Genomic DNA, 18,360 nt, shown 5'->3' with positions numbered 1-18,360 from the left:
GTGTTTCCCTTAATACCCTATTCCCGTTCCTTACGCACATTCAGTGAGTTGCGAGCCGTTCAGGCGAGAAATTTGATTAATTTTTTGGTTACTCAACCTTCCAAACTAGGCATCGGCAGTTTTCATGTTTCACGTAAATATGTTAGATTTCCTTGTAATCTGATTACGAAAAAATAAATCTTCATCCAGGTTTCAGTTTCACTGTTAATGTTTTATCCCACACATCTTCATCTCTGTTTCGTGAGATACATCCTATAGCGTTTGCCCCTTGTGGTATGAGTGGAGGGCTATTTATTTAATCGTTGTTAAGTAAAGTTTCGATTTTATAAACTACATTGCCTATATGCAGATCCACTGCCTGACTGAGAACACAATGAACAGTCGCGATTGATGAGGGAGTCTTATCCACCATGTACTAAATTAAAATGATTTATTGTTGAATTATTTAACTTATAATTATTTTAAAAGACTGGTCAGTCGACTATGCAATTAATCTTATACGTGACGACGTTCAGCTTTTAGTGAGTTCCCAACTACTTGTTAAGAGAGACAAAATCTAATTGTACATTTAAGGGATAGCATTATCATAATTGTAATAGATACCGTTCACCACTTCCCTGAATGATTGAGAGTGGAACAGGAATGGGAATGACTAGCTGAGGCACAAAGTACATGGCCCCGATTCCACTCAACATATTACATTCACATTACTTACTATAATAATTACTATCAAACCCAGTGGAAATATTGCATATTGTTCACTTTTATAAGTGTATCAGGTATGATATGTGACAACTAAAGCTCTGTGAACACACAGAGTACTACCATCCCAAGATCATATTGTCGTGTATGTCTTCAATTTGGTTTACTGTGCCATCAAATAAAAGTGTGTCATATCATACTGTCGTGTATGCCTTCAGTTTGGTTTACTGTGCCATCAAATAAAAGTCTGAATTGTTCTTGTTCAAGTCTTTGAACTCATTTTTATCAGCAGTTGTTATAAAGTAGAATACCATGCAAGAGCAATCGGTTCCTCGTCCTGCTGGGCAAGTTAACTGGGGTTACGGGGAACCTCTACCTTTTTCTGGGCGCAAACTACACTGCGCCCAGTGTGCAGGGCACCTGGGGACGGACCTGAGGATCCGTCGAAGACGGGAGTCAGGGGTCGCCAGCGGACGGGTGGGGGGCAGGATTCGCCCTTGTAGAACAGGGGGTGGGTGCGTGTCGCGGGTGGCGCATCCCGGCCGTCACCTGTTTTTTACTGCCAAACAGAGGCGCCGCGGCGAATTCCTGTCACGGCGGGAATTCCTGGGCGACCTTAACACAGCTATTACCTGGGGACCCTAGTCCCCGTCGGTCGTCAGAGACTTGTAAAACGGTGAGCTGGAAATAAAATGCTTGTCTCTCTCACTTCCGAGGTCCCTCGATGTTTGTGGCCAACACGAATCCTGCGATAGCTGCAGGTATCGAACTTGGGAATAACTTTAAAGTTTCATTCGCTTGTTTGTTCGTCGTTCTCACGCTGCTGTAGCAATGCCAAAGACAGGGAACGCAGACGAAGAATGTGACTATACGAGGTACAATTAGGGTGCAATTAATTTGAGGTGAGGTAAACAAAAAAAAAAATGGTTCAAATGGCTCTGAACACTATGGGACTTAACTTCTAAGGTCATCAGTCCCCTAGAACTTAGAACTACTTAAACCTAACTAACCTAAGGTCATCACTCACATCCATGCCCGAGGCAGGATTCGAACCTGCGACCGTAGCGGTCACGCGGTTCCAGACTGAAGCGCCTTTAACCGCACGGCCACACCGGCCGGCTGAAGAGGAGTGAGCGGATAGGTAGAAAGAGTACATTGAAGGCCCCTATGAGGGGTAAGACTTGTCTGATGTGATAGGTGAAGAAACAGGAGTTGATTTGGAAGAGATAGGGGATCCACAATTAGAATCAAAATGTAAGAGAGCTCTGGAGGGCTTAATATTAAGTACGGCATTAGCGATAGATCAGAATTTTTAAAATCATTCGGGAAGTGGCAAAAACTACTATTCACCTTGGTGTGTACAATGTTTCTGAAAACTACAAGAGCTGACAAGTGCGAGAATTATCACACAGTCAGCTTAACAGCTCACCCATCCAACTTGCTGACAAGAATTATGTACAGAAGAATGGTGAACAAAACTGAGGATATGCTAGATGACGATCAGTTTGGCTTTAGAAAGGGTAAAGGCAACAGAGAAGGAATACTGACGTTGCGGTTGATAATGGAAGCAAGACTGAAGAAAAATCAGGACACGTTCATAATACTTGTCAATTAGGAAAAGGCGTTCGACAATGTAAAAAGGTGCAAGATGTTGGAAATTCTGAGAAAAATTGGGGTAAGCTATTGGGAGAGACGGGTAATATACAATACGTGCAAGGGCCAAGAGAGAATAATAAGAGTGGACGACCAAGAAAAAAAATCGCTTGGATTAAAAAGGGTGTAAGACAGGGATGTGGTCTTTCGCCTTCACTTTTCAATCTGTACATCGAAGAAGCAATGATAGAAATAAAAGAAAGCTTCAGGAGAAGAATTAAAATTCAAGGTAAAAGGATATCAGTGATACGATTCGCTGAAGATATTGCTATGCTGAGTTAAAGTGAAGAAGAATTACATGATCTGAATGGAATGAACAGGCTAATGAGCACAGAATATGGATTGAGAGTAAATCGAAGAAAGACGAAAGTAATGAGAAGTAGCAGAAATGAGAACAGCGAGAAACTTAGCATCAGGATAGATGGTCACAAAGTAGATACAGTTAAGGAATTCTACTACCTAGGCAGCAAAGTAACCAATGACGGACCGAGCAAGGAGGACATCAAAAACAGACAAGCAATGGCAAAAATGGCATTCCTGTCCAAGAGAAGTCTACTAGTACCAAACAAAGGCCTTAATCATGTTAGTGCTTCATACGCCGAGCTAAAGTGGTTGCGGCCGGACAAATTGCGTGACTACCACACACTATGTCTACTTCACAGACTCCTCGTCGCGCAAGCACCCCAGTACCTTGCTTCAGAGATTAAAAACCTGTCATGCCATCATAATCGAAACACGAGGTCACTCTTATTTGGTATCCTAACTGTGCCCGCTCACAAAACAAAAACTTTTGCAAACTCCTTCTCAGTTGCCGCTGTCCGCCTCTGGAACAAACTGCCCCTTACCTTGCGCAAAATTCAATCTCCTGCTGCTTTTAAGAAGAAGTTGAAGCATTTCCTACTATCATCCTCATAAAGTTCTCCACAAAATTAATGTACCAGGCCAATCCTCTCATTTGTCAAATAGCAAAGCTAGCGTCTTCTATCTTGCTCCTGAGATGCCTTCCCCTTCATCTATCTCTATTAGCCAGGCAATCTTCTTTTCCTTTATATTTCCTTAATTATGTTTCATCATGTCTATTCTTCTCCTCCCTTCACCATGAGTCTCCCTCATACTCCCTGCTGCCAGCACTCCTATCTAAAATTTGTCTCTTCAATAATGTCTAATTATAACAGTACTTATGATCTACGAATATAAGCTCTATATGTATGTATTTTTCCAGGTGTACCTTTCTAATTGTTTATTTCACTTTTTGTACTAGATGTAGTTTAACATGCCTACTAAAACGTATGAATGTAAAATAAGTAGAATGCCTGGATAGATGTAAGAGAGGGCCTGATGGCCCTAATCTTGCCAGGTTAAATAAATCAATAAATAAAAATAAAAATAAATAAATAAAATTAATCTGAGGAAGAAATTTACGAGAATGTACGTCTGGAGCACAGCATTGTATGGTAGTGAAATATGGACTGTGAGTAAAACGGAATAGAAGAGAATCGAAGCATTTGAGGTAGGTTGCTACAGACGAATGTTGAAAATTAGGTAGACTGATAAGGAATGAGGTAAGGAATGAGGGGGTTCTGCGTACAATCGGAGAGGAGAGGAATATGTGGAAAGCCGGCCGGGGTGGCCGAGCGGTTCTAGGCGCTACAGTCTGCAACCACGCGGCCGCTACGGTCGCAGGTTCGAATCCTGCCTCGGGCATGGATGTGTGTGATGTCCTTAGGTTAGTTAGGTTTAAGTAGTTCTAAGTTCTAGGGGACTGATGAACTTAGAAGTTAAGCCCCATAGTGCTCAGAGCCATTTGAACCATTTTTGAATATGTGGAAAGCACTGACAAGGAGAAGGGACAGGATGATAGGACACCTGTTAAGACATCAGGGAATGACTTGCCATGATACTAGAGGGAGCTGCAGAGGCCAAAAACTGTAGAGGAAGACAGAGATTTGCATCATCCAACAAATAATTGAGGACATAGGTTGCAAGTGCTGCCCTGAGATGAAGAGGTTGGCACAGGAGAGGAATTCGTGGCGAGCCGCATCAAACCAGTCTGAACAAACACTGATGACCCTAAAAAAAAAGAGAGCCTGTTCCTAATGTCCCCTTTGCTTCGTTCGTAGTATTCTTTTTTGCTTTCAAGGAGCCACAGTTCCTTCACATCATCAACTATTAGATCCTCTGTTTTCACTGCTAATCTCATTCTTGGTATCCCTCAGTACCTTAGTCTCTGTTTTGTTTATTCTCAATCCGTGTACTATTCGCTGTAGACTTAATCATTCCATTCAATAGGTCCTGTCATTTCTCCTCGTTTCCACGGAGGTTAGAAGTGTCATCAATGAGTGCTACTGTTGGTATCCATTCACCTTAAAGTTTGAACCTAATTACCATTGTTCTTATTTACTTCACTGCTCCTTCAACACCGATGTTGAACTATGGAGGATGGAAAATTCGTCGCTGCCTTTTCAAAATGGTTCAAATGGCTCTGAGCACTATGCGACTTAACTTCTGAGGTCATCAGTCGCCTAGAACTTAGAACTAATTAAACCTAACTAACCTAAGGACATCACACACATCCATGCCCGAGGCAGGATTCGGACCTGCGACCGTAGCAGTACCGCGGTTCCGGACTGAGCGCCTAGGACCGCTAGACCACCGCGGCCGGCTGCTGCCTTTTCAGTTCGAACAGTAACTTGCCTATCCCTTCTTGGTTTACGTATGTACTGTGTTCTATCCGTCCTCCCTATAGCTTATAATTATTTTCGAAGGAATTGAAACATCACACATCACTTTGCATTGTTGAACGCTCTTTCTATGTTGACACGTAACAGCTCGTTCTTAACCTTTCTTTAGTGTCCATCCGTATGTACTGTTAAGCTGTGACATTTATCTTTGGGTCTGCTTCGAGACCTGAGACCTCTGTCGGTGCGGATTACCAGATTGGAAGAACCCTTAACATTAAGCTCTGACAATCCTTTCCGGATTATGGATATCATGCTGAGCTTTCATTTCGTCAAGTCAGTGTAATACGTACAGAAATGCCACCAAATACCACTGAAGTTATTTGGTTGGGAGTGTAGCGTCGCTATCCAGCCTCTGTAGCAAAAGTAATAAGAAGTAGTGTGGAGGTCGCCATGGAGCATTCCGTTAACAGGCGCGCATCGGTAGCCGCCAGCGTGGAAACAAGGGGGTCTCAACAACAGACAAGCAAGAGGACTGCGAAGCCCGGGTAGACGAGCACAGCAGTAAGCTGCACCATAAAGCGATAACCGTTGTCTGAGTTTCCAGGCACGGATCACTTCTCGTTGCCGAAAGCCAGCAGCGACACCGCGTCGACAGAGCTACGCCGGACAGCGACACGAATGGACATCGCCAGCAGCAGCCGTAGGTTCTATAGTCCAGTCAAATTGCAGATATACCTTGCAAAAGGTGGGGTAGAAGAGTTTATTTTTTCAACTCGTTCATATGGTTGGAAAGATTAGAAAACCGAGTTTCGCCAACAAAATTTCGCTTGGGAAAACTTTCTGCAGTCAAAAAACTAGGAAAATTTCGGCCTTTTTTTAGTTTTTTTCAGAATATCGAAGTTTCATTTGCTCCTATCGCTTTAACGTCTTTTTTCTTTTTTAAAGAGCTCAAAATTGTCTACAAATTTGATTCTTGCTATTTTTCTCTACTCCCAATATCTAAGGCGCTACAGCGCCTAAAAAAATACCAATTTTTCAAATTTTGAGCATACTGGCAAGATACCTTATTTTTGAACACTATTCTTTCTGTTTCTGTTTGTGTAGTATAAATACATTATACACTCTTGGAAATTGAAATAAGAACACCATTAATTCATTGTCCCAGGAAGGGGAAACTTTATTGACACATTCCTGGGGTCAGATACATCACATGATCACACTGACAGAACCACAGGCACATAGACACAGGCAACAGAGCATGCACAATGTCGGCACTAGTACAGTGTAAATCCACCTTTCGCAGCAATGCAGGCTGCTATTCTCCCATGGAGACGATCGTAGAGATGCTGGATGTAGTCCTGTGGAACGGCTTGCCATGCCATTTCCACCTGGCGCCTCAGTTGGACCAGCGTTCGTGCTGGACGTGCAGACCGCGTGAGACGACGCTTCATCCAGTCCCAAACATGCTCAATGGGGGACAGATCCGGAGATCTTGCTGGCCAGGGTAGTTGACTTACACCTTCTAGAGCACGTTGGGTGGCACGGGATACATGCGGACGTGCATTGTCCTGTTGGAACAGCAAGTTCCCTTGCCGGTCTAGGAATGGTAGAACGATGGGTTCGATGACGGTTTGGATGTACCGTGCACTATTCAGTGTCCCCTCGACGATCACCAGTGGTGTACGGCCAGTGTAGGAGATCGCTCCCCACACCATGATGCCGGGTGTTGGCCCTGTGTGCCTCGGTCGTATGCAGTCCTGATTGTGGCGCTCGCCTGCACGGCGCCAAACACGCATACGACCATCATTGGCACCAAGGCAGAAGCGACTCTCATCGCTGAAGACGACACGTCTCCATTCGTCCCTCCATTCACGCCTGTCGCGACACCACTGGAGGCGGGATGCACGATGTTGGGGCGTGAGCGGAAGACGGCCTAACGGTGTGCGGGACCGTAGCCCAGCTTCATGGAGACGGTTGCGAATGGTCCTCGCCGATACCCCAGGAGCAACAGTGTCCCTAATTTGCTGGGAAGTGGCGGTGCGGTCCCCTACGGCACTGCGTAGGATCCTACGGTCTTGGCGTGCATCCGTGCGTCGCTGCGGTCCGGTCCCAAGTCGACGGGCACGTGCACCTTCCGCCGACTACTGGCGACAACATCGATGTACTGTGGAGACCTCATGCCCCACGTGTTGAGCACTTCGGCGGTACGTCCACCCGGCCTCCCGCATGCCCACTATACGCCCTCGCTCAAAGTCCGTCAACTGCACATACGGTTCACGTCCACGCTGTCGCAGCATGCTACCAGTGTTAAAGACTGCGATGGAGCTCCGTATGCCACGGCAAACTGGCTGACACTGACGGCGGCGGTGCACAAATGCTGCGCAGCTAGCGCCATTCGACGGCCAACACCGCGGTTCATGGTGTGTCCGCTGTGCCGTGCGTGTGATCATTGCTTGTACAGCCCTCTCGCAGTGTCCGGAGCAAGTATGGTGGGTCTGACGCACCGGTGTCAATGTGTTCTTTTTTCCATTTCCAGGAGTGTACATCATGTTATATGTTGGAATTTATCACCTCACTTTCAGGTATTCAATTTCTCTGTATGCAACATCAGCATTGCTGGGCACCCAACTATTGTGATTCTTACATCACTACCTCAAGTTCACTATGGGGCACCTCTGCCCTAGTATTTGTAAAACTATATATATAAAAATACATCATTAATACACACACACACACACACACACACACACACACACACACACACACATATATATATATATATATATATATATATATATATATATATATATATATATATATATATACACACACAAAATAATTTGTCTCAGGAAACTGAACTATTATTAGCTGCAATAGGCAACCTAATTAGGTAGGTAATTATTCTTGTGTATAAAAGCCACGCAGTTGACATTAAAAATAAGTAGCTTTATTACAATTAAAATGCATTGTCAGTTACTAAAAATGTTGACAGTTCTGGGTGTGCACTGTGAAATACTTGTAATATCGCACTTTAGCGCACTTGAGACAGATATGAGAATCACTTCCAACGTTTTGATGGCCCAGGTTCCTCAGTGTCGCCAGAAATACCTTGAGTTACGGATTCAGGGTCTGTACGTAGAGTTGATCCCAGATTGACCTCTTCTTTAAACAGCGAGTCAGCCTCAGCAAGTTCGTTGATTTCGTCAGCGGTTTCCTCAACATCCTCCATAATATCTTCTTCATTGTCTTCATATAAAAATTTTGGCACGTTTTCACAGTTGACCTCAATACATTTATTACAAATTGAAGAACATTTCATATCTGCTTTTCTGCAGGAGCACGCTCCGCCACAGTTCAGCTTGCATGAGCATGAAACAATGTGAAGAAGTACTTCAGGTGCTGGATCTTGGCTCATTATAACGGGTATTGGACCGTGGTCACTGTGATTCCAGCCCCATTTCTCAGGAGGTTTCCAGTTTCTATCCAACTTTGGACTTGTTGGTAAGTCCGCAACGAATGATGTTGTGCAGCATCTTGTGTAGGTGGCAACCGAGCAAGATTCAGTTTGCTTTTTGTGGCAGACTTGACGAATAGCTGGTACCGCAAATGGTGTAATGTGTGGGAACTGCTGACACCTCCACTATACAATGCGATAGTAACCTTTTCTCCTGCTGTTATTATTTCTACACGGGTAGCATGTGGTTTATTGAACGTCCAAGGGGCTGAGGTTAGGTGTTCATTTTTCGCAACACTATTGCAGCACTTAATTTTTCCTTGACCAAAAAAAGCGGATGTTGTATCACATCCGAGTGAAGGCCTAAATGAACAGAATATATTCACTGTCAAACTTTTAAGCTGCAGTGGAAAACCACTTGTCTTCTGCATTCCTTCTTCCTGGCTTTAAGAAAAGTAAGTTTTCAATGCCTTGCCCAAACCGGTCATGAGCACAAGCAGGTCAACATCTCTTACAATGACAACACTTCCAAAATCTTTGGTGCTTGAAATGGCAAATGTTACAATCATAACGTCAGCATCTTCTTGCGCCTGGAGCAATTCAATGCTACACTCCAGAAATTCCTTTTTAAGAAGTGTGATCAAACACATCTTGTTTCGTTCTTTGTACAAGAACTTTTCAAGAGGGACTTGGTTCACCATCTCTGATTCAACCACAACGTCAACCGAAGAATGTTTTCTGGACCCACGAATCCTCTCAGCACTCTTTGTGCTACATTTGTCTCCCTCACATGGATACCCATCAAATACAATAGCAAATTGAGATCTAAAATGACGTTGCAGGTAAGAAACATAGCTTTGGGCTTTTGACTTGAAGCAAACATTTCGAGTCCAAGTCACTTTGTGGATAAGGTACCCTCCATCAATGACAAAAAATTTACTCGGTCCACCTGGCTTCACATCTTCCACTGGAACGAAGGCCAAGGAATAAATACGGTTTTGTCCGCTAAAGAACAATTCCTACATACTTTTTCTTATAACCGATCATTAACGTCAATCAACTGTAGAAAATGTACGGCACCTGCATGCAATCGTATTACATGTTGTAAGACAACTAAACTTCACACAATCCGATTTAAATGTGTTCGTAGTTACTGAATATGATGCTGTTTGTCCTGGCACTGCAGCAGAGTGAGATGGTAAATTCCAATGAATAACATGATGAGTAATATGTTTATACTATACAAATAGAAACTGAAATAACAGTGTTCAAAAATTAGGTAATTTGCCACTTTGCTCGAAATTTGAAAAAAAGTGGTATTTTTTGACGTGCTGTAGCGCCTTAGATACTGGGAGTAGAAAAAAATGGGAAGAATCAAATTTGTAGAGAATTTTGTGCTCTTTAAAAAAGAAAATAGACGTCAAAACGATAGGAGCAAATGAAACTGAGATATTTTGAAAAAAACTGAAAAGCGTCCGAGATTTTCGAAGTTTTTTGACTGCAGAAAGTTTTCCCAAGAGAAATTTTGTTGGCAAAACTTCGTTTTCTAACCTTTCCAACAATATGAACGAGTTAAAAAAATAAAATCTCCTACCCCACCTTTTGCAAGGTACAGGCTTTTTTTCTGACAGTTTCACTGGACTACTAGACCGCCTGCACCATTTTCTCCTTCACGGGACCTGGTACCACAGCCCCACCGAACTGCCGTCCGCGTCTGCTGCCGCCGGAGCTGAGTTCCTAGAGGGACTTGCCACCACAGCCACCACAGCGCCAGCCGCCATCCAACTCTGCCAGAAGTCAGCGAGTCGTGCGCCGCACTCAGCCGCCTTTTCGCACTGTCACAGTGATGCGAGCAAAGCTAGGGGCCATACGGTCTCCACGACACCGAGGAAAGTAATGTGCTGCTGAAGTCAGTGGCCACGGCCTCTGGAGGTTGCTGGCCTACCGCAGCCCTGTTGTCAGCAACGCTCAGTGCCAGCTCAGCAGCCAGGGCGGAAGCAACCACCCGTACGTCAGCATTGGCCAGGGACAACAGAGAGAGGTGTGGTCTCCTCACTACGTCATGTAACGAAGTCAATAAGACTGATTCTTAACTGTCAACAGTGGCTCCAGTGGGCACACCAGCCCACCACTCACCCCACACCCTTCAATAACTTTTACCCTCAGTAACCCATAGAAATTGTGATAACGAGACAGATCTATAAAACGTCTTGGGATATTACACTACTGCTTAGTGTAAGAATACTTGTACTGATAATTGACACACCTGTTACAATTTTACAATCAATATCAGCCTATGTATTTTATGAATGAAACCGATTTCATTTGGTTTGTCAACGATTTTCAGTTGGAGTTTTAAGGAGAAATCAAAATTCGTAAGCTGCATTGCGATGTGTGTGTGATTTGAATGGATGAATAATAGATGTAAGGGACTGGCTAGAAGCAAAATGCTGCGAAAACAGAGACTCACTTGCAGGGCGTGACCAGAGTTGTAAAACACCTTTTCACTTGTGACGGGTGCTGTTGAAGCAAAGGAGTATGGCGCTATCCAGCCAGGAGCTCCCATAAATCTTTTGTTCTTTGATCACATCTTGTTGAAAGCCTAACATGAATTAGATTCAGTTTACGAAATTTAGCCAGCTGATATGTGCAGAATCGGTTTTAAGAAGAATCTCTACTGCGACTGGGTCGATGGATCTATTGAAAGAATAATCACATATATATCTTCAGATATTCTTAACATGAAGAACATAGGAATGAAGTAATACGTCAGCTGAATAATTAAGGAGGTCAGTGGTCTCGTGGTACGTCTGGCTTACTTAGGCTGCAGCTATTGTTGTGCTCTCAGTATGCATTTCAGCTTAGTACAAATGTAGTTGTAAATAACAAATGTAAGAAGTTAAAACGTGAAATGTGCAGAAATTTTGTGATATTTATGTATACATTATACCTGTGTATTACATCTGTATATGTTCAATTTAAATTCTGTATCATATTGTAAATTACTGTGTATTAATTTTGTTTGATTGTATGTTGTGTAACAAGGACGTTTGTAGAATGTTCTAAAACCAAATAGCAAATAAACAAATAAAAAAAAGACGGTGCAGAAAAAACATAAGAACAGGTAGTCTCAGTAATGTTGTCCTGAAGTGAAAAGCTGATAGAAGTGCTGATAATCTGTACTGTGAAATTTGTAGACGACTGACTAATACCTCGGGAAATCTACGAATAATCTGAAGCCTATCGTTCTCTGAGAACGTCCTATTGTTTCTGTACATGCAGTTAACACAAAAATACTAAGAGATCACATATGCACACATAAAAATCACACTTCCCATAATACATCTGAGAATAGAATGTAAACAGTCCTTGAAGTCGAATAAAAATGATCCGTCACTTGTAACTTTACAGGCCCAGACGGAGAATCTCTGTCATCTTTGTGGTCGAAATATATAAAAATGTTCAGATTACATACTGGCAAAAATTCACTGGAAACAGTAGCTACCGTATAATATCTAGTAGTAATCATCCGGAGCGACCTAATCTGGAATCACCAAATGAAACAAATTGTGGGAAAAGGAGATGCGAGTTGAGATTCATTGCAAGAGTCTTTAGGAAATCTGATTCAGCCATGGAACAAGTGGCTTGCAAGACATTGGCTTGCTCGATTCTTAAGACTTGCTAATTAGTCTGTGATACTTACCACGTTGGATTAACAAAAGAAACAGACAAGATCCAACGAAGGGCGGCGCGAGAGCGTTACAGAGATGATCAAGAAATGCTAGGGTAAGACGTTGCAAGAAAGGCGTTCTGCATCGGAGGTAGTACGTCAGGCAGTATATTACTTCTTCCTAGGTACTCCATTACTCACAATAACTCACTCTTCCCACGCGCCATTCACGAATGGGGCGGCAGGTAGTGGTAGCAGAAGTAAGGCCTGCCCTCTGTCAGACATCGTAAGGTGGATTGCGTGGCATACGCATAGATGTTGACCGTGGTCACTGTGTGAAGTTTTCTCGCATTCGTTGTCGTTGACCCTCACTAATTTCTTACACCCTGTACGCCAGAACCGGCACTGGGAGCTACAACTTATTCCTGGAGGCTGTCTGGCTGTAGCACAATGCAGTACAGGTTGCCATTGTGGGCTTTGCAAGTGCTTGGGATCAGCGGCTCCGCTCGGTACGACGCAGAGCCACCATAAGAGGTACGCAGCGAGGATTTCTCTTAAGAACGACAGTAGCGTGCAGTACTACACCGGCAGAGGCGCTTCTCCTCATTCTAGGACTACGTCTCGCTAACATGCGACAGTACGATATCATGCAGCAGCATACTGATTGCAGCGACATAATAAATAAATTACTAGAATTCCAGGTTCCAGAATAATTAATAAGCAAGATCTTCGTGACTGGACGCTAGATGAACGGCAGCAGGTTAGAACAGTGGAAGTGCACTCTCCTTCTGAACATGAGAAAGAGGCTACAAATGAATCATATAATTCCCAGCACTTTAAGACAGAACAGGTCCAAAGTTCATAACTGGAGGGTACTGAGAAGAACTGTGCCAGTCCACGCCTTCTGAAACATTTAATTTAGCCAGGAGATCTTTGAGATTATCTGGCTGCCTCTGCCTCTTGGCTGTAGATTTATGCCTCCAAGTGACTGTTGTTTGGCATCACCCAGCGGACACGCGTGACTTATGGAATGTCACGGACGAAAACAGTCATTGACTTGAACAACAATTATTCAAGAAGAATACCAAATGAAGCAGAAAACATCAATTACTTTCATGGATCTAAGTGCAGGGTATGACACGGTTTGGAGGCACGGACTGCTTTAGAAATTATTACAACATGTCCCATGCAGACGGACAACAGAACTAAATGACAACATTTTAGCTGGACGGAAATTTACAGCAACTACAGGGAAAGACCCTAGCTACCGAAACGTACTGAATAATGGCTTACTATAGGGATCCGTCCTTGCTTCTTCTCTCTTGTTTAATTTATATGTATCTGTTTTTTAATACAGTCAGAGTGAGTCCCTTTAGTCAGCCATAGTGCCAGTAGTGTCAGTGTCGTCGTAACTGCCGTCTGCTTCACGTCTGCTGTGCAGCAAGCTACCTTAATTTAAGTATTAACTGTATTTTTCTTACTTGTCACTTCTTCTTCCGTGTGTTTTTGCTTTTAGGAAGCTTTAATTGTCGAGTGCTAGTAATAGTGTTCCAAAGATTTCGTGTTTGCTTTTAATACAGTCAGAGAGGGTCCCTTTAGTCAACCATAGTGCCAGTAGTGCTAGTGTTTGTTTTTAATACGGTCCAGAGACAGGTAGTACTATTTTCATTGTTTTCTACAAGGAGTGGCTAAAACCGCAGTTTAGTCAACAATCAGTCGCCTTTAGTGAATTAGCAGTCTAGTTAAATTGATTTCTTAGGATGGATAGGATGTGTGACTGCTGTGTACGGACGCAGGAGGAGCTGGCCACTGTTCGCGAACAGCTGAGCATATTGATGGCCGCGGTCAGCCGTCTTCAGGCTGCTGCTCAAAAAAATGGTTCAAATGGCTCTGAGCACTATGGGACTCAACATCTTAGGTCATAAGTCCCCTAGAACTTAGAACTACTTAAACCTAACTAACCTAAGGACATCACACACACCCATGCCCGAGGCAGGATTCGAACCTGCGACCGTAGCGGTCCCGCGGTTCCGGACTGCAGCGCCAGAACCGCACGGTCACCGCGGCCGGCCAGGCTGCTGCCTCGGAGTGTAGCGGCAGTGGGGAGTCTGGTGCGTCGCATGGTACACCCCAGGTGTTACATGCTTCACCCACTGTCCCTGCTGTCGAGACATCTTCGCGGGAACCGGGCGCGGTTGGGCCACCCTCTCCCCAAGGGGGGTGGCGGGTTCAGCGGCGTTCGCGGCGCACGAGGCGGAGAGTAAATGTGGAGGCTGGCCGTGTGGCATCGCCCGCTCTGCCTGTGAGTGGACATGTGGCCGCTCCTTTAGCAAGGTCCGAGCAGGCACATGGGGGGAGGGGTTAGGCGGGTGATGGAGCCCCTTAGGAAAATAGCGGAAAGGTCGGGGAAGAAGGCCAGTGTTCACTCTGTCTGCTTGCCGGGGGGTCTCATCCGAGATGTGGAGGAGGCCCTGCCGGCGGCGATAGAGAGCACTGGGTGCACCCGACTGCAAATTGTTGCTCATGTCGGCACCAATGACTCCTGCTGACTGGGTTCAGAGGTCATCCTCAGTTCGTACAGGCGGTTGGCGGAATTGGTGAAGGCGGAAAGCCTCGCTCGCGGGGTGGAATCAGAGCTAACTATTTGTAGTATCGTTCCCAGAACCGATCGCGGTCCTCTGGTTTGGAGCCGAGTGGAAGGCTTAAACCAGAGGCACAGACGATTCTGCGGAGATCTGCGGTGCAAATTTCTCGTTCTCCGCTATCGGGTGGAGAAATTTAGGGTCCCCCTTAATAGGTCAGGCGTGCACTACACGCCGGAAGCGGCTACAAGGGTAGCGGAGTACGTGTGGAGTGCAGATGGGGTTTTTTTAGGTTAGAAAATTCCCTCCCTAGGCCCGACAAGACGCCTCCTGAAACGCGGCAAGGTAGGAGTAAGCAAAATGCAACAGGGAATAACACTATTAATGTGCTAATAGTAAACTGCAGGAGCGTCGATAGAAAGGTCCCAGAACTGCTCTCATTAATAAACGGTCACAGAAAGTTGGCTGAAACCAGACGTAAACAGTAATGAAATCCTAAACTCAGATTGGAATGTATACCGCAGAGACAGGCTGGACAGTGAAGGGGGAGGCGTGTTTACAGCGATAAGAAGTGCAATAGTATCGAAGGAAATTGACGGAGATCCGATATGTGAAATAATGTGAGTGAAGGTCACGGTTAAAGCAGGCTCAGACATGGTAATTGGATGTCTCTATAGGCCCCCTGGCTCAGCAGGTGTTGTGGCTGAGCACCTGAAGGATAATTTGGAAAATATTTCGAGTAGATTTCCCCAACATGTTATAGTTCTGGGTGGAGATTTTAATTTGCCGGATATAGACTGGGAGACTCAAACGTTCATAACGGGTGGCAGGGACAAAGAATCCAGTGAAATTTTTTTAAGTGTTTCATCTGAAAACCACCTTGAACAGTTAAACAGAGAACCGACTCGCGGCGATAACATATTAGACCTTCTGGTGACAAACAGACCTGAACTATTTGAAACAGTTAACGCAGAACAGGGAATCAGCGATCATAAAGCAGTTACTGCATCGATGATTTCAGTCGTAAATAGAAATATTAAAAAAAGTAGGAAGATTTTTCTGTTTAGCAAAAGTGACAAAAAGCAGATTACAGAGTACCTGACGGCTCAACACAGAAGTTTTGTCTCAAGTGCAGATAGTGTTGAGGATCAGTGGACAAAGTTCAAAACCATCGTACAATATGCGTTAAATGAGTATGTGCCAAGCAAGATCGTAAGAGATGGAAAAGAGCCACCGTGGTACAACAACCGAGATAGAAAACTGCTGCGGAAGCAAAGGTAACTTCACAGCAAACATAAACATAGCCAAAGCCTTGCAGACAAACAAAAATTATGCGAAGCGAAATGTAGTGTGAGGAGGGCTATGCGAGAGGCGTTCAATGAATTCGAAAGTAAAGTTCTATGTGCTGACTTGGCAGAAAATCCTAAGAAATTTTGGTCTTATGTCAAAGCGGTAGGTGGATCAAAACAAAATGTCCAGACACTCTGTGACCAAAATGGTACTGAAACAGAGGATGACAGACTAAAGGTCGAAATACTAAATGTCTTTTTCCAAAGCTGTTTTTCACAGAGGAAGACTGCACTGTAGTTCCTTCTCTAGATTGTCGCACAGATGACAAAATGGTAGATATCGAAATAGATGACAGAGGGATAGAGGAACAATTAAAATCGCTCAAAAGAGGAAAGGCCGCTGGACCTGATGGGATACCAGTTCGATTTTACACAGAGTACGCTAAGGAACTTGGCCCCCTTCTTGCAGCGGTGTACCGTAGGTCTCTAGAAGAGCGTAGCGTTCCAAAGGATTAGAAAAGGGCACAGGTCATCCCCGTTTTCAAGAAGGGACGTCGAACAGATGTGCAGACTATAGACCTACATCTTTAACGTCGATCAGTTGTAGAATTTTGGAACACGTATTATGTTCGAGTATAATGACTTTTCTGGAGACTAGAAATCTACTCTGTAGGAATCAGCATGGGTTTCGAAAAGACGGTCGTGTGAAACCCAGCTCGCGCTATTCGTCCACGAGATTCAGAGGGCCATAGACACGGGTTCACAGGTAGATGCCGTGTTTCTTGACTTCCACAAGGCGTTCGATACAGTTCCCCACAGTCGTTTAATGAACAAAGAAAGAGCATATGGACTATCAGACCAATTGCGTGATTGGATTGAAGAGTTCCTAGATAACAGAACGCAGCATGTCATTCTCAATGGAGAGATGTCTTCCGGAGTAAGAGTGATTTCAGGTGTGCCGCAGGGGAGTGTCATAGGACCGTTGCTATTCACAATATACATAAATGACCTTGTGGATGACATCGGAAGTTCACTGAGGCTTTTTGCAGATGATGCTGTGGTGTATCGAGAGGCTGTGACAATGGAAAATTGTACTGAAATGCAGGAGGATCTGCAGCGAATTGACGCGTGGTGCAGGGAATGGCAATTGAATCTCAATGTAGACTAGTGTATTGTGCCGCGAATACATAGAAAGATAGATCCCTTATCATTTAGCTACAAAATAGCAGGTCAGCAACTGGAAGCAGTTAATTCCATAAATTATCTGGGATTACGCATTAGGAGTGATTTAAAATGGAATGATCATATAAAGTTGATCGTCGGTAAAGCAGATGCCAGACTGAGATTCATTGGAAGAATCCTAAGGAAATGCAATCCGAAAACAAAGGAAGTAGGTTACAGTACGCTTGTTCGCCCACTGCTTGAATACTGCTCAGCAGTGTGGGATCCGTACCAGGTAGGGTTGATAGAAGAGATAGAGAAGATCCAACGGAGAGCAGCGCGCTTCGTTACAGGATCATTTAGTAATCGCGAAAGCGTTACGGAGGTGATAGATAAACTCCAGTGGAAGGCTCTGTAGGAGAGACGCTCAGTAGCTCGGTACGGGCTTTTGTTAAAGTTTCGAGAACATACCTTCACCGAAGAGTCGAGCAGAATATTGCTCCCTCCCACGTATATCTCGCGAAGAGACCACGAGGATAAAATCAGAGAAATTAGAACCCACACAGAAGCATACCGACAATCCTTCTTTCCACGAACAATACGAGACTGGAATAGAAGGGAGAACCGATAGAGGTACTCAGAGTACCCTCCGCCACACACCGTCAGGTGGCTTGCGGAGTATGGATGTATTGTAGATGTAGATTTATGAAAACTACGGCGAATGAATTTTCTTAGCAGCAGTTGCTGACGCTACAACAATTTGACGTAATTTCTTCTATAGACTGATCCGTTGAGACAGAGAGCTCCAAGTTGGAGCACATTCTGACACTTCAGCGAGCGTCCAGAGACACTAGAGTCAGTTTGTGTTTACCGTGTCTGTCGTGCGTCATGGATTTCGAACAACGCGTGAACATTTTGTTCTGTTTCAACTTTTATCGAAATGTTGAAGTTGGTATATGGCGAAAATGTTGTAACTCTAAAGATTGTTTACAAGTGTAATGAGCGATTTAAAAAGGAAACGAGTCGGAACAAGACGGTCAACATTCGGGAAATCCATTAACCTCAAAAACAGAAGAAAACGTGGCAAAAGTGTCAAAATTTTTACCTTCAAATAAGTGAATGGCTATTCGAGAGCTTACCGAACAACTACTTAGCATCTTGTATGGGT

The sequence above is a fragment of the Schistocerca serialis genome, chromosome 2 (assembly GCF_023864345.2).
Source record: "Schistocerca serialis cubense isolate TAMUIC-IGC-003099 chromosome 2, iqSchSeri2.2, whole genome shotgun sequence".
Taxonomy (NCBI): Eukaryota; Metazoa; Arthropoda; class Insecta; order Orthoptera; family Acrididae; genus Schistocerca; species Schistocerca serialis.
The sequence above is the reverse complement of the archived record's forward strand: the minus strand, read 5'-3'. Positions refer to the sequence as shown.